This window comes from Rhamphochromis longiceps, linkage group LG4 (genome assembly GCF_057381845.1).
Source record: "Rhamphochromis longiceps isolate RC_006_pf linkage group LG4, R_longiceps_female_GT1.1, whole genome shotgun sequence".
NCBI classification, from domain to species: Eukaryota; Metazoa; Chordata; class Actinopteri; order Cichliformes; family Cichlidae; genus Rhamphochromis; species Rhamphochromis longiceps.
The window spans coordinates 15,779,375-15,805,874 of record NC_140560.1 but is presented as its reverse complement, the minus strand read 5'-3'; the positions used below and the strand labels follow the sequence as shown (position 1 = coordinate 15,805,874).

Sequence of the window (26,500 nt, the reverse complement as noted above, 5' to 3'; positions counted from 1 at the left end):
GTTGGAATGGCATTAGCAGTGGGTTCTGTATTTGCATCTTATTTCTAGTTTGAATTGACTAAGTTCTGGCACTGAGTGGGCCCCATGTAGTAAAACAGTCACAAAATCAATTTTTCAGACGGCTAATACGGGTTCTGTGACACAAAGACACCAAATATATTAAAGCTGACCGCAAACAAAATCTAGTTTGTAAATAAAACCATTTCAAAAATCACGAGGGTACACAAAACAACATTTTTCACATTTATTTTGTCCAACAACTGTGATTTTACGTAACTGTATTCCAAAGTGCGTAAACGTTTAAAAACTAGAAATGTCAAACTACAGCAAAATTCCTTAGATATTTGGAACTGTAGCAACATGGGGAAAAAGTCAGATGGAAAACTCAAAAGCTTATCTTGAATCAGCAGGGTTTGTTTTTTTACAGAGCCGTAAGTCTATTTTGTACCCTTGCAGCCCTCGGTCCTCCTCTGTCTTTAGCTCCACTGAACCACTTGGACAGAGCCTTCTCTGCTTCTTGCAAGTTGACTTTTGATGTTAAATAATTCTTCAGTGCCTCTGCAAATGAAGAAGAAGAAAAACGGGCAAGCCAAAGTAAAGTTAATCTTAGCTTACTTCATTTGGTGATGATTTTCAAAGAACAATGTTTATTTCACTTTATTGCCTCAAAAAATATATACAAATTGCATGATAACCAATCTCAGTTACACTTTCAAACACTTTATTAAAAAAGTTTAGTTTTCTAAAGTTCAAATGTCTCAAGTGAAACTAACTTACCATACACAACATTAAAAAGACGCAAATCTCTGAACTTTTTCCCCCCATGTCGGCCAAGCATGTTGTACTCCACAGCCAGCTCAGGTGATATGAGGAATTTCATCATCCTTCTTGTGGCATCGTCTACACTTGTTTCCCCTGTATCTGCTACCATGGCAACCTGAGGGGAACATACAAAAAGGACAGATTAGATACTGGCATCTGGTTAGGATGCCTCCCTGGTGAGGTGTTTTGGGCACGTCCCACCAGGAAGAGACCCAGAACACCCAGGACATGCTGGAGGGACTATGTTTTTCGGCTGGCCTGGGAATGCCTTGGGATTCCCCCGGAAGAGCTGGGCCAAGTGCCTGGAGAGAGCGAAGTCTGGGCCTCTCTACTTAGTACCGGATTGGGTCGAGGGGCAGCAGCCTAAGCTTAAGATAATGGACCGGAATGGAGGATAAATGGACACTTTACATATTACTTAATGTTTACTGTGTGGTGATAAAAAAAAATGGTAGTAAACACAAGCTAAACTAAAAAAATTAATTGCGCTTCCTTAACCCTTTATCCCCAATAATGTTACGCAGGATAACTGGTAGGTCTGGTAGGTTTTTTCCTCTACTGTATACTATATGAATCAAGGATTAATAACAGAAAGAAAAAAGAAATTGAAATTTTGCCATTTTTACTAAAGGCAATCAAAATGTACATGAATAAAATATTTAAATTAGTCAATTCAAATTAAAAACTCTAAAACACTGAACAAAATTAAGTATTTGACCCTGTGGTTTATTTTCGGACATCTCTTTTCTTCTAAAAGTCCAGGCGTGTTGGGCCCCTGGCAGAGCTCAGGTTTGACGAGACAGGTTTGGAAAAACCTGTCGCTGGCGACTTTTTGGGGGCTAAAGGGTTAAAATAAATAGGAATTGGCCAAAATTTGTATAAACTATGAAATAGCAGAACAAAAGTAAAAAAAAAAATCTTTATCTGTTATCAGAATCAAATATTTGATTAGAATAAAAAATTTAACTTTCTGGAAGATTTCTCGTTACATCTGTCATAAAAGTAACAACATCTCAGAAAAGAAACATGATAGCAACAGAAAAATATGATAGCAGTGTGATGTGATGGTCCCTGGCCAGATTTTTACACATATTATAAGCCCTGTGACACAAAAACCACAGAACTCTGACACGCACAGACTGTTTTCCTTCGTGCTAATGAAGAAAAATGCTGGTCTGGTATGTAAAAGGGAATTTATTCTTCCAGGACCTGAAGCTCCGTAATGCAGCCCTCCAACAGCCAAACCTATCTGTTCTCTGATTGTCTTGATGCATGCTCAATCATCCAGGTAAGTAAATCTCCAAAAGTTGATTCTGTTCATCTGGACGTAGCGCTTGCAGCATTTTCTCCCACTGAAAATGCTACGTCCAGATGAACAGAATCAACTTCTGGAGATGTTCTCTGATTGGATTGTTTAATTGGTGATTGACATGCAATTGACCAATCAGCTGAAAGGAAGAAAAATAGGGTCAAAATTTGGATGTGTAAGTATAAATCCACACACAGCCAGGAAAGCCGAGCGCAGAGTTGTTTGTAGCACCAATTCAGCCAGAGTGGAGCCAGATGGATTTTCCATCCATCCACACTGTAAAGTCTATAGACCAGCAAGTGATAAATTAACAGTGTTGTTGGTATTTTCTAAAACAGTTGTATGCAATAGGAATTGCTGTTTATAGTCCTCCTGTATATCTGCATGTTCCCTCCCAATTAAAACCTGTGATAATGGAGATTCAAATTCATGTCATACCTATACCAACAGTTATCAAGTATCCAGATCGACCTTTACTGATGTGCTCTGTCAGTGCGCCCCAGGGCAGCTGTGGCTACAATGTAGCTTGCCATCGCCAGTGTGTGATTGTGTGTGTGAATGGGTGAATGACTGAATGTAGTGTGAAGCGCTTTGGGGTCCTTAGGGACTAGAAAAGCGCTATAAAAATGCAGGCCATTTACCATTTAAAGGAAAATTGTTATTTCCATGTATTTTCCTGTTCTGCCTTCAACTTTGAGGACTTCCCCCCACATTTCTAGTTGTGACAGTGCACCTACAACAAAAAAAATCTGCTGTGATTTACATTTGTTGAAAGAGCAATTTTGTAAAATAGTCTATTTTTGTATGCACAGTTTACAAATCTGTCCTGTACAGCATGGACTGATTGCATGCTAAAAAGTTGTTGCTTAAAAATAAAACAATAAATTTTTAATTAATAACATCAGCAGAAAGCCTTGTTATTAATTAGATGTACAATTTCTATAGAATACGAAACAACTCAGTTCATTTTTGATCATATCAATACCAGCATATTACACAACTAGTGATGGGATTTTCGTCTCTTTTTAGAAAGCCGGCTCTTTCGGCTCCCAACCGGCTCTTCAGGTTGTTTTGTTGCTTTAATTAATTTATTATTAACAACAATATAAAATTATGAACAAAAGGAATTACTAATGTAAAAAAAGAAACGTGGTTTTATTTATATATGTTTATATATAAATATATATGGTGGCCCCTAGAGACAAAGCATGTACAAACTCCAAAACCCATTTCTAGCGTCAACTGAACTTCCAAAACAGAGCTATCTAGATCACTTAATTTACACAATTGAAATCATATGTGTATTTTTTGTGTATTTATACACAAGCACTCATATATATTCATAAAAAATTCCAAAAGCTGTTCATTTACCTGTTACTACCACACACCAAATCCGGTCGTTGGTACTTCCTGGCTTGTGTAGCCACTAGGTAACAAAATCTCAACACTGTGCCTAGCATCCTGGAGCACCTCTGTTGTGTTTTGTACGTGCTTTGGAGTTTGTACGTGCTATGGAGTTTTTACGTGTTTTGGGGTTTGTACGTGCTTTGTCTCTAGCGGGCACCGTAAATATACTTTTATTTATTCTCTCCACATAAAATGTAATAAATAAATCATATAATACAAAAAAAACAACTATTTACATTTCAACTTTTAACTATTTAAATTTTCAGCTTTTTCCTTTTAAACAAATTTAAAGTGAAACAACACAAAACACTGCAAACCACAACACAATTAAATATAAATTATAATATGAAAACAAACAGAAGATGCACATTCTCTGTCATATGGGCCTGCATGAATAAACTTTCTGAATCCTTTATCATCTGCAATTGAAAATAGTTGTGGATGATTACTATACCTTTCTAATGTGACGTTGTTGTCCCTGGCTCTCTTTCTCTCTCTCTCCCTCCTGCTCTGTTACTGTGCTACTGCGTGTGTAACAACCGCCCCTCCCCCCTCTTCCCAGCGCAAAGCACAAGGCTCGCGTGCAGAGTGAAGCGGAAAAAAGTGCGAGAGAGAGGGTGAGAGAGAGAGAAAAAACACGCTTGTGTCGTTCACTTCAAAGAGCCGTTTCGTTTTGACCAACACACCACTAACAACCATGATGAAAAACGCTCATCTGCTTCCATCACCATCAGCTGATTAACATTGAGCTGCTGCAGTCAACACCATCAAACTAATTTAGTGTTTAATGTTATGTTATTGAATGCTTTTATTTTTAAATCTTTACCAGCGCTTAAAGACTGTAGATGTTCACACCTGGTGTTAGAAAACCGAGCTCACTGCAGTATTTTTTTTTATAACAGGAAATTTTAATTTTTATTGGTTACCGTGTTTATTACCACTTTTATCAGTAATGTACTTCCTATAAAATATGGATTTGATAAGTTACCGGTTTATTGAAATCAGCTAGTGAACACATCGATCACTTTATTGAACTACACGCCTTACACTCTTGTGAGCTCTGGTTACTAACAGCAGGTGTGAATGTTTGGAGTCCAAAATGCAGATAAAGATTAGAATAACAAGGCAATGTAAAATCAGTTTAATGCAGTTGACAGTAGCAGCTCAGATGGAAATCAGCCAATTGTGAGGAGAGCAGAGGACCAAAACTGTCAGAGTTGTGGGTCAAGTGAAGGGAACACTGTTGGCATTATTGTTAGCATAAAAGATGAAAATTAAATAAATGTTAAATTTTAAAATAGATCATTGCCTCCTGTGCCTAAATAAATATATATACTTAATACCAATAAAAAAAAAGGATGCCCCAAAGACCATCACTTTTCAAAAATAATAATAATAATAATAATAATAAGTAATACAAATAATATGAAAGTTACTTACATGTCAAAGATGGTGCTTGTGATCTTGAAGAATCTAAACGTGATAAGGAAATGAAAGAAAGTGCATGAGAAAATACAAACATTTTTGTTTTTTCCCAGGATAATTCAATATAAAAGATTCTCTTACTAATGCACAAAATGAACAGTGTAATTGAAAGTTTGAAAGGCACTGCATGTGTTTATATGATAAACTGACTAATTCAAGCAGCAAAAGTCACAGGAAGATATATCAAAATGGTGACTTATGCCAGAACAAATGACTTGACAGACATAAATCCTAAATTCCTTTAAGTAAAAAAGGAATTACTTTTTTATAAGTGGTCCCTAGTGGTTTTCAAATTATTACATGGCTTGTTAATTTTTTATTAAATTATTAAGAAGCCAGATGAGTTCAAAACATTTACAAATTACTATAAAGCACTATCCAAACTTCAAATCAAGTGGCAAAATCTCCAAATTAAAAGTACTCGCAAACTATAAAAATTTGATTATACTTAAAAATATGCAAAAACTAATTTAGTGGAATTTTTACCTGCTCAAGAATACATTGAACATGCAATATTTAATTGAAAAGAACAAAATTTGTGTACTTTTAGAAAGGATTATTAAATATTTGGGGATACTAGACATAAAGAGGGTCTCGTACATTTACGGGCATCTAATTTCCTGGATTTAATGGTTTAAAAGTTTAATAGGTCTTTGAAGTTGATAATAAAATTGAGTCCATTATTAGCAAAAAGAATTAAAAAAAAAAAAGAGCAAAAAAATGCTTAATATATAATAATTGTTTTAAACTTAAGCTTTGTAATTGTAGCAGATTTCATTATGTCTGTAATTTTTTATTTAGCCCCACAGTAGTAAAAGCCATAAATGGGAGTTAGATTTATTACTAGTATTTTACACAGCATTCAGCTATAATAACATGTTCTGCATTTTCCTACTTCACCATCTGATCTGAACAGCTGCACTCTCTTAATTAATTAATGACCTAACATTTCTCAGTAACCAATAACTAGATGGAACAGCACAGTATCTAAGAGAGTGATCAGACAGTGTTTGAGCTAAAGACACTGTGTGTTTCTTTTGGGGGCTTTTTACACACTGATCCACCACCGTTTTCCCATAGTACAATGCATATCTGGTAACATTACCGTATTCAGATCAGAAAACCGTTTCAGCTGCAGGCATCTACTCCTGTAATTTAAACAATCACCTTGCTACACTGCACATGAATATTACGTAACATGGTATGACTAGCTCATGTTCAGACATTTAAGATACTGTTCAGCCATTTTGTTTACTGGGTAGTGCATAATGGCCGAGTTAGCTGAGCAGGAATCCACTAAAGCCAAAAAAATAATATAAATTTTTTAAATTAATTACAAAAACCTTATAGGAAAACCCAAGAAACAGTTGCAGAAGCACAGAAAAAAACTGCCGTGTACGTTATAGTGTGTAAATTCAAAAACTATATAGAGAGAATGGTGCAATGAAAACAGAATAAGATAAGATGAACTTTATTGAGTAGAATATAGGCAGTAAGAGTTTTTTAAATTAACTTTAAATTATGTTTGCCAAAGACAATGCAGCAAATTAACCCAGTTCTACCTGCTAGCTAAAGATGTTATGCTTCTCCCCCTTATACCGTTTAGGACGACTATAGAAAGTTACTAAAATAACCATTGATGAAAACGTATCAAACTTTAAGTATTTACCTTTGTCATAGTTTTCGATTCTTTGGTATCCTTTTGTCCTCCACGTTCTTAAACACCAGGGAGAGAAAAGGCGCAACAGACGAAAGACCGCGAAGACTAGACGCTAGGCGGTGCAATCTGCTCCTCCCTCTTTTTAAACGAGCCAATAGGAGCTGCTCACATTAAAAACAACTTTATTTAAAAAGTCGTTTTACACCTGATACAAAAATTTTAAAAGTCAAACAATGCACAAGTTTAAAAGAACAATTTTATTTTTAAAAGTTTTTTAAGCATAGGGATGGTTAATATGTTTTAAAAAGTAATATATAATATTTATCAAAAAGTGTCACCCAAATCAACATCATAATAAAAATATAATTAATAAAAATATAATAATGATAAGAAGAAGAATAACAGTTTACCTAAAAGCTCTTCTAACATTAGACTGGTTTTGAAAAGTTTCAATAGTGTCAATACACCATAAGGACAAGGGAGTTTCACAGTTGAAGTGTGACTGCTTGAAAGACCCCATTCCCTCTCCTTTCCACTAGTTCAAAGAAAATATAAATTATTTCTGGTTATATAATTTGAGGGCACAAGTTTGAAGAGTAACATTTTAACAGATCGGTAATATACTTCAGGAGCTTTACTGGATCTGATTAACCAAAACTTCCATCTTCCATGTAACTAACTGTCTTTTCTCTAATACAGTAGAGTGTGTCTGATCTACTAAAAATCCTCAACTGCATGTTTGCTCAAGTAAATAGTCTTAATTGTTTGAACAACCAGTAATCCTTAATTTGCAAATGCCAAATCTGGATTTTGTCTGTGTAATTCACTTTTATCTTAGGTTTTTTATTCGTATTTTTTGCTTTTCTTTTTTTCTACTCTTGTGTCCGTTTTAATCACTTATTATTGCTGCTGTGACAAGTGAATTTACCTAAGAAGAATCATGAAGTCCTTATTTTATCTTATCTGAGCCTCACCATGCAGCCTACCATGCAGAGTTCACATTAAGTACATAAAATGAAATCTAAAATTAAAAAGTAACCAGTTTCAAACCAGTTATTTGGAATAGTGTGCAGAGTGTTTTGAGTAACATTGAATGTTCAAAAACACCAAAGTTCCTATAGTCTCACTTGACAGCTGGGTTGTAGTGTCTGATAACACATAACATCGTGAGGTCTCAATGTGGACTTTGAGTACATTTGCTAGCCAAGGCTAAATACTGAGAGGGTCAAAAATGAAGGGTCAAGAACATCTGACTGTACGTAAGGGTAGCATAGACTGAGGTTGTGCCAAATATGTTAAAGTTAGGGTGATTTCTTAGAGAATGGTACCACGTGGGTGCCGTCTGCAGGTTATAAAAGAGAGTTATGTTCATACTTTCTTTTGAGATTATTTTTACAATTTGACTTTCAGAACTCCCTGGGTTGTGCGCAATCTGTGATGGGCTTGTTTGGAATAAATCCTCCTTTATTCAAATAACACTTTCTCAGGCTCTTCACAGAAGAAGAATCCTCACATAAGCATGTGCTACCATTTTGAACCAATGTACACATTTACCATCACTAACCCAACTAGGACCTACATTGGATGCCCACCCATATGGATTTGATGTTAGAAACGCAAGTGGGTCCCATATATACTAAACAATCTTGAGCCCATGTAAAATATATGCCCATATTAATTTAACACAACCCATTTGGGGCCCACATAGACATGTTTTCAGGGTCTGACTTGCATTTGCCCATGTGTGACCCATATAGTTTGGCCAGGTAGGCCCCACCTGTGTCATCAATACTAAAAAATATATACTGATTACCTAACTTTGCCCCACCTGGGGCACACAGCAAACGCTTTTCTTTAAATGACTGTGTTTGCCCATGTCTAACCCAGGTGAAAAACCCAAGTGGGTCCTACGTGTGTTTCCCATTTTGAAACAAGTGAAGTGTTTCCCATGTTTGACCCAGCCAGGACCTACTATATGTTCCCACTTGGTTTTGCCCATATGGCTTTCATGTGAGAAACCCAAGTGGGTCCCATATATACTAAACAATCTTGAGCCCACATAAAATATATGCCCATATTAACTTAACATAACCCATATGGGGCCTACATAGACATGTTTTCAGGGTCTAACTTGCATTTGCCCATGTGTGACCCATATAGTTTGACCAGGTGGGCCCCACCTATGTCATCAGTGCTAAAAAAAATATATTGATTACCTAACTTTGCCCCACCTGGGGCCCACATAGACATGTTTCAGGGTCTGACTTGCATTTGCCCATGTGCGACCCATATAGTTTGACCAGGTGGGCCCCACCTATGTCATCAGTGCTAAAAAAATATATTGATTACCTCACTTTGCCCCACCTGGGGCCCACATAGACATGTTTTCAGGGTCTGACTTGCATTTGCCCATGTGCGACCCATTTAGTTTGACCAGGTGGGGCCCACCTGTGTCATCGATACTAAAACATATATTGATTACCTAACTTTGCCCCACCTGGGGCACACAACAACAGCCTATCCTTAAATGACTGTGTTTGCCCATGTCTATCCCAGGTGGAAAACCCAAGTGGGTCCTACATGTGTTTCCCATTTTGGACCAAGTTAAGTGTTTCCCATGTTTGACCCAGCTAGGACCTACTAAAAGTGCTCACTTGGGATGGCCCATATGGGTTTAATGTGAAGAACCCAAGTAGGCCCCATACAAAAAGCCCAGTTTGAGCCCATGCCCACATGGTACCCATCCAGCCCGAGCAAAAACCAGGTGGGGCCCATATATACATGTTGGCTGGGTAGTTCCCACCCATGTAATTGAGCATTGCATGGCACATCCAACATACTGTTTTACTTTAGTCCATGACTCGCTTACGTCACATGAAAACCAAAATAATTCCAAACGCCAGATCTGAATGAGGGTGGGGGAGGTCCATGTTGCAACTTCTGTCTTGCTAGCTTGCCCTGCGCTCTTCCTTCTGACGATGCTGTCTGTGTTGAGCGCTCAGTGGATCTGCGCTCGACAGTGCAGCCTAGGCGGAGTAGTCGAACGCAGATTCACTGAGCGCTCAACACAGACAGCATCGTCAGAAGGAAAGTTGATAAAATAAATTACAAATGTTGTATTGTTCGATACATATGCGTACCGAACCGAAAGCACTGTATCGAACGGTTCGATATCGATACGAATATCGTTGCACCCCTAGTTCCTATCTATCTATCTATCTATCTATCTATCTATCTATCTATCTATCTATCTATCTATCTATCTATCTATCTATCTATCTATCTATCTATCTATCTATCTATCTATCTATCTATCTAATTGTGAAATTGAGTGTAGTGTTTTAGGTGCATACATGCTATATATGGGTCTTTTCGGCCTGTTAGTAGGTGGTTGCTTGGCAAAAATTTGATGTCATAATATCCGATGTAGACAAGAACCTTTAGAGGTCTAAGATGTACCTTAGGACCCTCAAGTGGTTAGGAAGATGGATGGATGTATTATTTAAAACACTTTATTTAGTTGTAAAAATCAAGGATGTGAACTGAGGATGAGCCTTTTACTAAAGTGTTAAATTACATAGCTTTCTTCACAACTTGTTAGGTTAACAAGTTGTGCACATCTTTATCTCAAATCCACGGTGAGTTTCTGTAGCTCTTTCTCTCATACAGTATATTCCCTTTTTTTCTCCATGGATTTTGGTATAGTCAGTTCTCTAGGCTTGTTTGTGCAGTTTTTTATGCCACACACTGTTATCTTCCCTTCTAGCTGCTTTGGGATTTGAGTTAAACTCCACCGTGCTGGGAGGTCAGACAACAGTCACTTACTTTAAGTTTGATCTAATTAGAAGAGCAGCGGAAAAACAGACCTCCCACTCCTCAGACCTCATCCTGGAGAAAGATGGAAGAAAATTGGGAAAAGGGCATTTAATGAATGGTATGGAAGACATTTTGTTGTTTTTTCTTTCTTTCTATTTGTTAAACAAAAGTAAAATCCACTTGTAACATGCTAAAGATCAAGCTACAGTATGAACAGGAATTTCATCATTTTCCAAACAAAAAAAGTTACTGGTTTATAATGTAGCGCTGGCCGTCCTGTTAAATCTTTTGAGACCAGAATATTTGTTGGCCTTGTGTTTTCTTCTATCAGTCCACTGTAGTCTCCTTCCTCCCGCATCCTCATCTCTTCTTTTCATCTGCATTTCTCATCTAATCTTGAAAGTCTGTCTGTCCTTCCCTCTCTCCTTCTTTCCCCATCATATCAGTTGTTAAGTGTTTGAAGATTATACAGAGAGATTTCTCCTTGTGTCGAAGCCATGCCGAAAGAAGTTGGCAACAACTTCACCCCACTCTGCCTGCCCTCTATATTGCGCTCATGCACACACACACACACACACACACACACACACACACACACACACACACACACACACACACACACACAATGAACACACAGCACTTATCGTAGCTAAGTGTGTCCCATGCTTTTGAGAGTCCCTCTTCTTTAATGGAATTGCTTTTTCTGTCTCCCCCCCACCCACTTCTTTCCCATTTTTGCTTCACCTGTTTCTGACTTACAGTTTTTTCTGATTGCTTAAGCACATTTTTTGTAACTATTGGCTAATTTTGCAAAACTCTTCACACAAATAAGAAAACCTGTCACCCAATAATCAAAACATTGTAGTTCTCTTGCAAAAGCAAACACAGCTAGATTAACTCTTCACACCTTCGTAAAAATGGTGTTTCCGTATCAAACAGTACACACAAGCCATCATCTACTAAGCACACAATGCGCCAACTGCACACTGATGGTATGAATACAAAACACATCTGGCTTTTGCTTTCTCTGTGCACAAGGTAGGCTATGTCAGTTTGAGCTCATACTTCTGTCATAGATCCATAAGCATAGAGGGATCCAAACTTCAAGTACTGGTGTTTATTCAAACACATCAAAACAAACACAAGTGTTCATTTCCAAGTATAGGATTATTTGCAATCGCCATAATGACTATATGGGTTACTTGGTCTGCAGTGAACATGCTTCCTCTGCCCCCAGCATCTGGTCATCTAGCAATTCTGTAAAGTAACAATTTCAGTATTTGTACATCAATGGTATTGGTGTGTTTCTCATTGGCATATGCCAGTGCTACAAATCTTTGTGCGAAGTGACTGTGCTAACCGATTCTCATTTCAAGATGTCCTTATGGTACTTGCTACAGTGTAGCGGCTCGAGTTAGGCTGGACCCGTTGGCCAGCTACCCTCAGGGTATTGTAGCTCTGATGTCATCAGCAATTCTATTTCTTACTCTTCCTACCCTTCCTCTCCCCCCTCCTCATCTTCCTCTCCCCCCTCCTCGTCTTCCTCTTGCTCCTCCTTGTCCTTGTCGTCCTCTTCGTCCTACTTCTTCACCTCCACGTCCTCTTCCTCGGCCTCCTCTACTTCTCACTCTTTCTGCTCCCTCCATTGTACTCCGCACACACAGCTTACCTGTATTATAGTGCTTAGGCTGATTGCAAAGTGAACTAATTATCTAAAAAAGTTTTCACATGTGAAAGTGTGCCAGACAGTTGGCAAATTAGTGTTAATGATAGCCATACATGTGTATACTTTTGCTAGGAGTGTGTTGGAAATTTGGTAATTGAGTGTTGTGCAGTGAATTGTGCCTACAGTTTTGCAAAGTGTGTGTTACAAAATTGCAAACTGAGTGCAAAGCAGTTTTTGTGCTTTTAGTTTTGCAAACTCAGTGAGTGGTTTTGCTATAAGTCTGAATAGTTTTAGAGATTGTGCTACAGGAATCACAGTTAGGGTTTAAGCATTCAGAAAAAACTGTAAAGGAGCACATATGTACCCAAGTATACATGCAACACATGGACTGTCATGCAAAGTTGCTGTCGCTGCATTAATCTGCAGTGAATAAGGCTGGCTTGTTTCCCTCCCCTGCCCGCTTCGTTCTTAGCTCCTCCAGCATGGCAACACAAAATGGGCCATAGCCTCTGCCTTCGTGTTAGCATAGTGTATCCTTGCCCAGCACTGCACCATGTTGGGGGCAGTGAGCTGTGCTAAAAGACAGGGAATGTAGAGATGCAGGCAGTAAGAGTGACATGAATTAAATATCCCTTCGACGAGCCTCTCCCTTGTTTCATTCCTCTCTCCATTATGACCAAAAGCCCCTTGGAGCATGAAGTCAACCTTAATTGTTCTGAAGTTGCAGGCAAGACCGTCAGGAAGGACGGATGGATGGATGGGAGAGGGAAAAAGAACCACGACTTGTAAGAACGTCCCTGTATGACAGGCGCTGAACAAGCTGTGAGCACCGTGGGGGGCTCTCAGGAAAATGGAATTATTCATGTTTTATTGGCATGCTCAGTTTATTTGTCTTTGCCTGCCTCTCTTCCTCGCTCTCGCGTTTTTCGTAATGTAGAGCCAGCACTTTGCTCTTAAAACTTCAGCTCTAAGAAAAAAAGAAAAGAAAGAAAAAGGATGCTGCATTGCATCCATTAACATGAAAGACAACTTAAGAGGTCTTGTAGAGGCTAAAAAGGAACCTGAGTGTCCTTGTGTCTGACAGTCTACTGAAAGCTACACAGGCTTCACATCAGCAACACAACAAATTTTTGACCCTCTGGAACTGAAGTAACAGAATAATACACTCAATAGTGTTATGCATGGGAGTCCAGACTGACATTTTATCTGTTCAGACATGAAGCATGTTATCTATGTCGTGCAGAACGGTTTGCTATAAGATAGAACGATAGCTACATGAGTTGCAGGGGGCTTCTGATGTAGGTTTCAGCGACTGCATTTTTGTCTTGCTAATTTTAAATGCTGCAGTGAAAGACGAGTTTTTTGGGAGGAACTATTTTTAGTTTTCAGGTCACTTGCAACTTGTCTCAGCGCTCTTGGTTCTTTTAACTGGAGAGTCCTTAATATGTAGTCCTTAAAGTGTCGCGTCGCATCATGTAATTGACACGGTGCAGTGGGCTCTGCGCTTCGACACCGCGGTGTTGCGGAATTCGGGTGACTTCAAAGATAGGGGGAAGACAATGGAGACGAGGAAAGAGTGACTCAACAGCTTTCACGTTGACAAAGCAGCAGCCAGAAAAAGACAAAATGGGCACAAATGAGAGCGTTAAAGATAGAATAAGAAGCACAGAGAAAAACCTGAGCAAGGCTGAGGGGCTTTTTAAAAAAGAAGTCTTTAATTAAGTTGATAGTGTGGTTATTAGAGATAAGGATTTTGCTGAGGAAGTCAGTGTGCGTCCTATTAACTTCCCCCTTGCATATTGTAATTACTGTACATGACCTCTGTGAATATTAGCTCTGTGTGACCTGTTAAGTTCATGCCTCGGGTACTCAAAATGAATCTGTTTTTTATTAACCTGTTAGTAGTCTGTTTTTTTGTGATGTACACAATCATGGATTACATTTTATTAGGAAAATGGGAAATAGGTGCAGAAATGTATTGACACATATGCAAACATACATGGAAAGTTTACACGTATAAGGCAAATACAGCTTGTAGAAATCTAACAAGTTCTGTTCTCTCATAAGATGATCCCACACTGCTTCAATAATGTTGAGGTTTGGGCTCTGGGGAGGCCAATCCATGACTGTTGTGTGTTTTTCTATGGTATGCTTTTACTGCAGTATGTTTGGGATTATTACCAAACTGGGAAATGAATGTTGCCAATCAGATGATGGCATTGCATGGTGGATCAAAATCTGATGGTACTTTAGTGCGTTCATCGTTCATCCATCAGTTTAGATTACGGTCCCAACACCACTGGCTGAAATGTAGCCCCAAACCCTGTCATGGTTTTCATGTTGTACAGATGAGCTGCTGTTGTACCTCTCTCTCGACCTCCTTTGCAGCAATTGTTGATGACCAAAGATTTCAAATTTGGATTCAACATTCACAAAAACTAGTTGCTGCTGATTTTCAGTCCAGTTCTTGTGTAATTCAATATACTTCTCCCTGTGTTGCTTCCTTAAGAATGGCTTTCTGACAGCAATAACAAGAGACAATAACAAGGCTTCAGTGAACAGTAGGAGTTCATCTCTTAGGTCCTGTGTCAAGTATTTGCTGGATGTTTTCCTTAAAGCCTCAGGTACTTTCCATCTGACCATTCTTCTTTTGTTTCTAACTTGTCTAGTTTCATTACATTTTCTAATGACACTGCACGGTGAGATATGCAGTGTGAGTATATATATATATATATATATATATATATATATATATATATATATATATATATATATATATATATATATATATATATATATGAGTTTTTTGCCAGTACCTTTTTGTGAATGACCTTGTTGGTGGTAAAATACTATTTTATTCCCATCAAACTGTGTTATTTTTCGTAGATCAAATAAAATAGTATAAATTATGTGTTCTTGCAACAGGCTGCTGGTAAAAAAGTGCCTAAGAAAAAGGTTTGAAAGGCCTCCAGAAAGCCTGGAGAGCCATTGCTCAAAACCACTTTAAGAAATTACAGTAAAGCCTGGCTTCTTCTAAGCAAAATATATTGAAATGTGTGGTAGATCAAGACTTTTGCACCGTCCTGGAGCTGATAATGCTGTCTGCTCTCGGTGCTGTAAGTGTACAGTGGGTTTATTAGAACTTTTCAGCCGAGTGCATTTGCCTGTTGAAGCCGGAAATTAGGTTGATGGGAGTCGTGAGACTAAAGCAAAACAATGAAGTCTTTCGGCTTTGAAAGTGAAATAATGAGCTGCAAGACACTAAAATGCTCCATAAAGCTGAGGTTAACTGCAGAGTCAGTCGATGAGTCTTTGTGGGTTCTTGCTATGAGCGACACCTTTCACATTACACATCTGAGTCACTGTTAAAGATGAACTCACAGTTTTGATGTACAGTATTTTAGCATCAGTGCCTAAAAGCTTCTCACTTCAGTAATATTTCTGCCTTTTTCTGTCCTTTCCTCTCATGCTCTCTTTTTCTGTCTTTCTTATCCAGCCTTTGATGTTTCTATAGCCTTTTTGGGAGGACAAGCGTACAGCGAGACATGTGGGGAAGACTTAAAAATAGCCGAAGAACCAGAAGAGGAGAAAATGGGTAGGGAGGGAAGACAGATATAGAGGGTATGAAAAGAGGGAGTGTTTCAGGGTCAACGTTGACAAATGGGTCTGCAGAGTTAGCTGGGGCTCCCGGGAGTACCGGCAGTTAGGTCAGCTAAGGGGAACAGGGAAATGGGGTTTTTACCTGCTGAAACACCTGAGAGAGAAAGGGAGGGAATGAAAGAGAGTGAAAGAGATATAAAGACAGGGAGAGTGAGGCCATTGTATTTGTGCTGAGAATGGGGTATTAGCCTCACTGTTATTTAAAGTTACGGGGCAGGGGGTTGCATTCACATATACAGAAGCTAGTGGCGGTGTAAAATCAACACAGTGGTTTTATAGTGTAATTTGCCTAACCACCACTATTTTTCCATTACCTTTAATGGACCACATGTAGCTCTAAACCAAGGCTGGGTGTACCAGCAAAGGCAGTTTTTTTTCTTTTTTAAAAATTGAGGTGATGTTTCTCTGTAGGTCTTTATACAATAAACTTCTTCTTAACACTATCTCCAGGTAAACCACCACTCTGTGATAGCTCAGGTAAGCTGTCCTTGAAAGAAGTGGTCCTTTATTCCCTTCACTGCAGTAAACCCACGCGCTGCCTGCCTGACCCTGTTTTTTTTGTGCCTGAATACTGAAGATCCCGAATGAATGGAGACTGAGGTTTGTTATTAATGGGCTGAATTGAAATCACTGACTTTTCAATAGCTCATTTCAGAGGTTTGATAAGAAGTCAGGATGAGGCGAGTTTTTGCGCATGTTTGCGTGCGCAGCTTTTTTTTTTTTTGAGCATGTTAGTTGCAATGCGAGAAAGCTTGTGTGTGTGTGTGTGTGTGTGTGTGTGTGTGTGTGTGTGTGTTTGAGATGTTAGCTTAGTTCAACCTTGACAAGGAGGAGAGGGCATTGTTAGTGCACACCCACTGAGAAATGTGCCGTGACAGTGAAGAGAAAAAGAACGGTGCACCCACACACACACACACACACACACACACACACACACACACACACACACACACACACACACACACACACACACACACACACACACACACACACGGTTACACAGAACTGAAATATGCCTGTTAACAGGAACAGTAATTGAAGCTAGTCTCAAAAGATCTTTTACTTCTGTTTAGATAATTATTCTGGAAGGGAATTTAAGTAAATATAAGAAATCATATTTCACGGTCACGGTAATGTAAGGCTTAGGTTAAGGTTCAGAGTTATGCAGAGTTAGGTTTTAGGAAGTCTTGATGAATTTCAATCAATGTGAGCCAGTTTCCTCTTAAGTCATATTAGCTGCATGTGTTTATATATCTGCCTGTTACATTTGATCACGGGTCTTCATTGTTGAAATGCATCCGCGACGATAGCCTCATACACACGATTTTACACATCTAGCTACAGATAAAAACTAAGTGAGCCCTCATTTAACTGTGTATCCTTGCAGTATATTACCTGTAATTTATTGCCGTTTCCAGACACAAGCACGCAGCCATAAGTGATGGCTTTGCAGTGCTGTCACTTCACAGCAAGGCCAGCTAAAGCTGTTTTGTTTAGCATTTTTCTCCAACAGCCCAGAAGCGCTGCTTACAGTGTTCTCTTGTGTTTGTTTACTCTCTCTCAGTATATATATCACCAAAGGCGAGATTTGCCTCCAAAAATCAATATGTATTCAGTGGTTTAGAAAACTGATGTAGATGAAGAAGTAAAAGCAGCTAGGAACATTAATTTAAGTTTTAATTTCATCATCTAAAATTATGAATACTTAAATATGTTTCTGTATTTTTAGAATATATATTGTTATGGTGGATAGGATGGGTTTCTCCACCTTTGCTAACCTTCAGAGCCGTCAAACATTAAAACTGAATTGTACCTTCAGTGCTCATGAGCCTGTAACAACAGATTCAGATTCAGTTCAAGTTTCAGGGTGAAAAACTACTGTTTTACTAAATGAAACAGGAATGAACTGGATGTTGGTAAAAGAGTCATCAACGCGGAGTGTTTTTCTAAGTGCACTATGTAGGAATCTACTGTAGTGGAATATTTAAGGAGACCATGCAGTGTTCTTACATTTCTGTAATCCACCAGTTTGCAGAAGCTCTTTAATCAAAATGATATTTTTAATCTTGAATATAAACAATGTTGTTATCCATGAATTTTCAAATTTGCTTTTTTATAAAAACCCTTTCATGCATGGATTATGAAAACCTCAATCCGGATTTTTTTCTTAAGTTTTTTATTCATCTTTAGGCATGAAACAAAGATTTCTGAACTTCATTTTTTTAAACATGTACTTTTCACTGAGTTTTTTTATATGTCTGCTTAGGTGGACAACATACGTGTTGACTTTGAATTTGGTATGGAGTGACACATCAGTGTCTAATGTAGTGGTTTATGTGCAAGTATACCATCAACACTGACACAAACACAAGAAAACAGCCTTTGAACAGCTGTGCACTGTAGTGATCACAATGCGTGAAACGGTTAAATATACTATGGAAAGATAAATTCATTTTTTTGGTTGAACGTCATGTTTAATTAATTTCTGACTTCTTTGAGGAGTCCAGTGTGCCGAGTGGAGTTTGGGTATACAAATGTGACTTCAGTTTGGTATATCTGTTGTATAACAACACAATTTCTAGTTTTCAACTAATTTTATAGAGATTTACAAAAAGTTGATGTTTTCTTGTTTTTATGACAGCTGGTCAAATACATTTGTTGAGCACTGTGTGCATTATTTATGTTTTCATTTAATTTGTGCTGCTGAAATTTGATCCCATTTCATTAAATATTAATATTAAATGCCACAGCTGGCTAAATATTGCTCTGTGGTGAGGATTTTGCATGTTGCATGTCATAAATAAACCAAAAAACAATAGAATAACCATTTAATTGTCCCACAAGGGGAAATTTGGTAAAAACAAACAAACAACCCCCCCCCCCCCCCAAAAAAAACCCCCAAACAAACAAAAAAACAACATTACTGTGATTATATGTTTTAAGTTGTCACCTTGTTTAGCTGACATGCACAAATATTCTTCAAAGGTTACATTAATGGCTGTCTGAGTTGCAAAATCGAAATCCTTATGATGTTCAACTGGTTAACTATGATGTGATTAAAATGTGTTAGTAGGAAGCATCAGATTATCTGTCCCTGTGCTTGGTGCTTCCTTGCAAATCTTTCACTTTGATGCTGCCTTGGTAACACCCTCAGGCGTGTATTTTAGGCAGCTGTTTGTATTTCTCCTCAGGCGTTTGCATCAGAACAACACCACAGCCGGTTGGATGTGTTTCATGGTTCGGCTGTTAGGAAGAAGATTGGCTTTTTGGGGGTAGGAGTGAGATATATCATACACCTGCCATCCTTGGTGTTCTGAAATTTCCCTATAGATTTCTTGTCACGACTCCAGCAGGTCTTTGTTATGTGACAGTGGAAAGCGGCAGTGCCACGTGCTCGGGTATTATGTATGGGATTGCAACATCAGCATGGAAGCATAATCTGAAAATTACATTGATATAATTTTTTATGGTGTTTTATTCTCTTCCATCTCTTTTAGTGGATTTAGAGTGCATGACTGTCATTTCTTTTCACCGGAGCCATTTAAATAGCACGTTCTACCCAGGAAATGATTACAATAGAGATGCCTGAGGTCTGGACAAAAAGTCACGGCAATGAGGAAATTGGTCATTCATAAGCAGAATAATTCTGCACATGGCTTTACAGAAACACTCATTCCAGCTGGAGACTTTCCCAGCATTTAATTAGCAACTTTGTACCCGTCATAAACTGACAAATAATCCAGGTGCGATAACAACAACAGAAATTGTGTTCTCGGTTACCTCTTTATCTCATAAATGAGGAAAGATTGCAAATGAGAATTTAATGATTGAGCAGTTAGTGTAATAGTTCCCCTCCCACAATACTGGATATGTGTTTCTGGGCTGAAATTCAAAGATTTAAAGACATGAAGTGATGGTATGGGAGGGTCAGGCTCTCGGACTGCTTTTCTTTTTTTTTATCTAGCAGATGCACAACATGTATGAATCACAAAAAAATGCAAAAGATGGCCCAGAGCATTTATGATAGGATGACACCCGCTCCCCCTGCCCCTTTCAATTTCCCTGTTTCTGCTTACTACTGCGTTTCTCAGTGTGCGCGCGTGTCTTTGAGACAAAAACAAAGGGAAAACGTTTATGTGTGGGTAATTCGTAGATGGGGTAAATTGCTTTCAAGTCACCTACTCAGCTTGTACTCATATAGTCTTTGGGTTGCTGTGTGTTTGTGTGTGTGTGTGTGTGTGTGTGTGGTATATGTGTTTGAGAGCTGTCAGGCTGTCTCTGACTCTGTGGCGAATCATCTGTCTGCTTCCCTGGGGTCATCGGCAGGTGCTTTCCAAGCAGATCTCCCCCCCGCACACCCTTTGTCCTCGTCTCTGGCTGAAAGTAGCCACATCTTTCTCCCTTAACTTTCAATTGTGTATGCATCTGCATGTGCGCTTACGCGGTGATTTGTGGCATCTTCAGAATTGAAATTGAAATTTTCAGCACAGCAACCCCACCTGAGATTGTAGGTTTGTTCAGTGAGGAGCCAACGTGCAGTTTCAAGTCAAACTCATGGATCTCCGTTAAGTAGAGACTTGGGTAATTGATTTGAATTCTCTGCAAAGGTTGTGCGTATATGCTGTCTTATCAGAATGTAGATGTCCTGCAGCCACTAACACCAGCCCTGCAGACCAAAACGTTGTAATTTTGCATTGTATGGATGGACCTCGGGGACTGAGATCAATTCCGCGGCATTGTAGGCAGCGGGGATAATGAGGCTTTTCCATTGATTAGAATTTAATTGAGTGGCATCAATGGGCTGAGGAAGGGAGGAAAGGCTATTGAAGTCACTCAGAGCTGCGAGGCTCCCACTTGCACTCCTCCAGTCTTCATTAAAAAACTTTCATCCCTTCACTCCTTTTCACCGTCTCCTGCCCTCCTGTGTCCCTCGGCCACTTGTGTCCCCCTGCTCCCCCTCCTCTTACCTTCTCACTCTTATTGAAGGTATATGGACACAGTTGAATTAGGCCTGCCATTGTTTCCTGCGTTATCTCCGAGCGAGCACAGAGACCGCTGGCAGTGATGAGTCTGAAAGATAACCGAGTCTCACAGCAGCAGGCGCAATCACACCCTTCCAATTTACAACTTAATACAGATCAGTTCACTCTCAGACACTCAAAATCTCCTGTGATGTACACGCACACACATTGGAAACAAAGTAATAGACTTTTCTAACACATACAATACCGTCGCATTAGTAAACGCTATTAAAACTACATCTGTCTCTCACCTCTCCCATCTGTGTCTCTTCTTCTTTTCTCCCCATTCATCTTTTTCTCCTTCTGTTTTGCCTCCCCTCTCTCGCTCTCTCCTCTCAAAGCGCACAACTCTGGGCAACACTTTATCATTCTAATATGAAAACATCGCTCCGGTCTTGTACACCGAGTAATTGATCCTCTTCTCTGGGGTTTTTATTTTCTTCAATTACACTCTGTCAGAGGGCTGACAATAAGAGAGAGATACATGGATGGGGGTGGGGGGCATTTTAACTGGTTGCCTGTGCGAGAGTAGCAGATCTTCATCAGATCTGGTTACTTTGTTCTTACTTTATATCTGATGTATAAAAGGATGCTGTATAACTCTAAAAAAAATGTTCTTTTAAATATGTTGGTGGTATTTTTTTTGTCTTTTCTTCATGTTTAAGCACCACCTTCAAGTCACACAGTGTACGTCATGAATGTGATTTTCACATTTGTAATTTGTATGTCCTACAGCTTAATGTATGTTACTTTGTAATGTTCCCATAAGAATGTAATTGCAGCACAGAGCAGAAACACATACCCGCACTCATATTTTGCAGTTCATGTGTGATACTGCTGAATAGGTAATTTGCCTCAAGCGGACAGAGAGCGACTGAAATGTTCCCAAGGACAAATGTAATTGCATTTCATGTCCTGTTGTAGATAAACACGCACATGGGATATCAGTACCTTGGACATGTGCGTATGTGTCCATGCATACTGTTGGTGTGTGACAGCAACTCTTTGCACAAAAAGGTGACTTTCACTTTAAATTAGGTAGAGTTCAGTGCAGTGAGCAGGAAATGGATGGCAATGAAGGGAAAGACTAATGCGGGACACAAGGCAAGAGTGGAGGAAAAGCAGTGAGTGACAGAAGAGGTAATGTGGGTGGGGAGAGAGATCAGTACCTTTGGAGGGGTCTAAACATAGATATACGAAAAACAGACAATTCAATGCTGTGCAAAAGTCTTGAGCCGCCCCTCATTTTGTTTGTTTGAGGTTGTATGTCCATTTTTGCTGCTGTGAAGCACTTTGTGATTTTATCTTGAAAGGTGCAATATAAATAGAATTTTAGTTTACTTTTAGTTTGCTAGAAAAATTGGAAATAGGTGCAGCGATTTATTCAGACATCTGCAAACATCCAGAGTTTGTACAATTCTGACCATCTTACCTCCGTCTTCTTAGCCAGGGTTTGTTTTCATTTATTTAAGTAGTCTTCAGGAATAGTTGTCCAGCATCTTGAAGGACATTCAAAGCTCTTCTTTGGATGTTTCTAACTTTTGCTCTGTACTTTCTCAACATGATACCACACTACTTTAATTATATTGAGGTGTGGGCTCTGGGGAGGCCCATCCATGACTGTTGTGTGTCTTACTGGGGTATGCTTTCACTGCATTGGTAGTGTCTCTGGGATTATTATCACACTGGAAAATGAAGCTGTTGCCGGTCAGATGATGGAACTGCATGGTGAATCAAAATCTGATGGTGCTTTAAGGCATTCATAAGTAGGGGTGGGTATCGTTTAGGTTTTATCCGATACCAGTACCAAACCGGTACTTTTGAAACGGTGCCGGTGCTTAAACGGTGCTCTAACCGGTGCTTAAAGAATGAAGAACACACACTTTGTCCAAAAACCTCTCATGTTCAGCTGTGTTTTTGTAAAAAGATAACAATGTTAGCCTTTTCTGCAGCTATAGGGCATATATGGTATCACTCTTGGTTGGAAGCAGTGCTTAAACAATGGAAAAAAAACACCAACTTTGTCCAAAAACCTCTCATGTTTAGCTGTTTCCCTCTTTTTCTTTGGTCATTTTAGCCCTTTTGGCCAGGGTGAAGGGAGTATCTGCCATCAAACAAGAAGACAGCCGCATGTAACTACGACGGTGTTTGCTAGTTCACCTTACATGCATTAATGTAATAACGTGGTTAGCCTACTCGACATAAATTACACACGAACAACATTAAGTGACTCACCCAGAGAAGAATGGCTGCTGCTGCATCATCATCCGTCATCATTTCTGCTACACTGACTCTCCTCTTTGGGTTCTTGGGGGATGTTGCTAACTCTGGGTCGATAACAGGCACCACACCCGCAGTAGATGTGCTCGGTGTGAGCTCTTGCAGCAAGCTATCAAATACGGTGCATTTCTCGGCTTTAAAAAAACACCGCTATGTGTTGCCAGGTGTTTCATCAGATTTGAGGAGTTACCACCTTTGCACAGTATCACAGTATCACCTTAAAGCACTTGTTGCAGGCTGCTGAGTTTGCATATTTTGCTGTGAAGTACAGCCAGACTTTGACCGCTTCGCTTTGGGCATTTTTAATCTGTAGCTCTGCTCTAAGAGAACGTACGTACCTGGGCCCGCCTACTACGCTTGCAAAGGTAAAATGATTGGCTAGAATTCAAAGTGTGTGACATCTCAGGGAAAAAAAAGCACCGAAATAAAGCACCGAAATGTGCACTGCTTTTCGATCTGGTTACTACCGTTTATGCCATAATGGCACCAGATACCGGTACCCATCCCCAACACCACTGGCTGAAGTGTAGCCCCAAACCATGACAGAGCCTCCACCGCTGTTTTACAGATGACTCATTGTTGTGCTCCTGTCCTGACCTCCTCTAATCATACTGATGACAACTTGAACCAAATATTTTACATTGCTCCTTCATCACCTGTTTCACTGATTTTCAGTCCAGTTCTTATGCAGTGCAAAATAGTGAAAAAGCAGCCAGTGTCTGGAGAACTGTTGCTTAAGACCACTTTAAAAAAGGAGGAGTGCTATCAGGCAGAATTTGGGAGCGAGGCAGCAACATCTGATGATAAAATACAAATTACACAGCGTTTCAGCTTGTCCTACTCATACCACAATCTATATTTTCCTCTTAGAGTGTGTGTATGTGTGTGTTTGTGTGAAACTGACCCCTTAGGGTCACACACCTTGAGGTAATGGCTCCATTAGGAAGACAAAGAGCAACCCTCTTGGCTCAAACACTATCACTCTCTTTTTTCGCTCTCTCTCTCGCTCTCTCCCCCCCTTGTAATGCTCTCCTCACCTCAATCTCACACGTCCTTTGTTTTATATTCCTTTTCCTTCTGCTCTCCACCTTTCTCACTTTGTGACATGCAGGCATGTATGACATAAATAGAAAGCGAAAAGACAAGAGGTGTATTGTCAGCGGGCCCATCAATCTATCGCGTGCGTTTTCATCAGGCTGACCCGTAAACGCGTTTGTGTGAGCGCGCGCGCGCTCGTGTGTTTGCACACGCACTAACAAGTGCGATCCCGCCCGTCTTGTTTTGAAGACAGTCATTAACCCTCTTACCCTCTTCTCGTTACCTCTCCCACCCTTAATCTCTTGTGTGTACGTGATTTCGATGCGTGCTTATTCATTTGTGGCCAGCATTCATCTTAATAAATCACAAGCCTGTCTCGATTTTAAAAGGATTGTTTGGGGACTCGGCCATTTCAAGTGGTGATTAATTCATATCTTTAACTATTTCAAATGCTGTGGCTTTCAGCTTTTTTTTTTTTTTTTTGCAGTTTTTCGTAATTGTCCTTTAAATGCTCATTTTCAAATTTGTGTCACAGCACATTGTGTGTCAGGATAAAAGTGGGCCATTATGAGAACTTACTGAACAAAACCGAGGACATTATTGGATTCTGGTTGGCTAATTAATCCAGTTATACTGCTTCAAATAGACAAACTGCCAGCTCTACAAAATTACAGTACTTCAGTTATTTCTTGAGATTTTTGACTACATAAGCAATCAGCAGTGATCTAAACTTTTGTCATGTGAAAAAAATAATGCTACAAAGGTGCAAAACTGAATAATCCTACATTAAAATGTATTTGTCCATAAACATAGTTGATAAAGATGCAAGTGTGTTAAACGGTACTACAGAAATCTGTTGATGATTCCTGTAGCTTACTCATTTTTTGATGCAAATACAAAACAAAAATAGTGTTGTCTTATCTGAGGTGATCTATGTCAGGGTAATATTGTAGGATACTTCCATCAATTGAAAAAATTCTCAAATCCTTATGATCATGCCACTTGATGTAGTTTTGCTCCTTTATTTGATGCGAATACCATCATCTTTTCACTTAAATGAAAAGCTTCTTTACCTTCTGTACTCTCCTTGATTTTCTACCATAGAAAAGAAGCCTTTAACTTTCCAAGCATCTGTGCTTCACTGACATGCTATACACACTAAAAAAAGCAATCAATCATTGCAACCTAGCCGACTAGGGCGTACCTCCACACAGCTGGGGATAGAAAGTTGTTTAATGGGGCAACATATTAGTTTTAATTGCAATGTGATTTTGGTGTAATTGTTTGCTATGTGTCATGCTGTAGCCCAAACAAAGTTTATCTTATGCAGGAATAGTTTGATTTACAGGATAAAAAAAAAGAAAACTGAACTGAGCACTTTCAGTGTAGGAAATAATTATTTGATCTCATGTTTAATTTGTAATTCTGATCATTTACAAAGAAATGGACACTTTAAATGATAGTTTCATTTTTAATGAAGAGAGAAAATGTCAACCAGAAATCCAGAAAATGGATTGCATGTAACTGAGTGAAATAAGTGTTTGATCCCCTAGAACCCAGCCAGAACTCTGGCTCCCATAAGGTTTCTATATATCAGTCTATTAGAGACACTCTTGAACTCAGCTCATTATGTGTATAAAGCACATCTGTACACAGATTAAGTTTCTTCTATTCCAACCTCTCCACCACCATGAGCAAGATCAAACAGCTGTAAGAGGACATCCGGGACAAGACGGACTTGCATAAGACTGGAATGGGCTACAAGACCATCAGCAAGAAGCTTTGTAAGAAGGTGACACTGTTGATGCATTCACCCTCAATCTGGAGCTCCATAGAAGATCTTTCTTCATGGGTGATGATAAGCACAAGAAAGGTGATGGAGCAGCCCAGGCACTGAAAGGTAGCACCACCAACTTGAGCTGCTGTGTTTGGAGGAAGAGAAATGAGCCAAAGAACAGCACCCCACAGTCAAGCACGGAGGTTGAAACATTATGTTTTATGATTCTGTTCACCAATACAACTTTCTTCCTGAAGCTTCAAGTTGTCAAGCAGCAGCCAAACAACCAAAAATAATTTAGAGAGTTTCTGTAACTCTGTGGGCCCAAATCCCTCCTGAGATTTACACAAACCCGCTGACCAACTGCTGCTTGCCAACAAGGGTTTCCCCCTAGGTCATGATTTGCCTTGGAATCAAATATTATTCACTCACTGATGTGCAAATCATTTTTATGTAGTGTATTTTTCTGGATCTTGGGTAAATATTTAGTTTAAAATGAAACCACCATTCATTTCTTTGGATGTGAACAAACTTATAATCTCAGCAGGGGATCACATAA

General features: G+C 39.2%; 1 protein-coding gene and 1 long non-coding RNA gene across 2 annotated transcripts in view; one reads left to right on the top strand and one right to left on the bottom strand.

Moving 5' to 3' along the window:
• The window catches only part of grin2aa (glutamate receptor, ionotropic, N-methyl D-aspartate 2A, a), a 168,981-nt gene that overhangs the window by 16,641 nt on the left and 125,840 nt on the right, over positions 1-26,500 (top strand). The window lies entirely within an intron of this gene.
• Positions 231-6,956, bottom strand: LOC146671287 (uncharacterized). Its single transcript, XR_014911417.1, has 4 exons — positions 6,693-6,956; positions 4,979-5,011; positions 778-937; positions 231-558 (listed from the first exon to the last, which is right to left on the bottom strand). It is a non-coding gene; the product is annotated as an uncharacterized LOC146671287 (long non-coding RNA).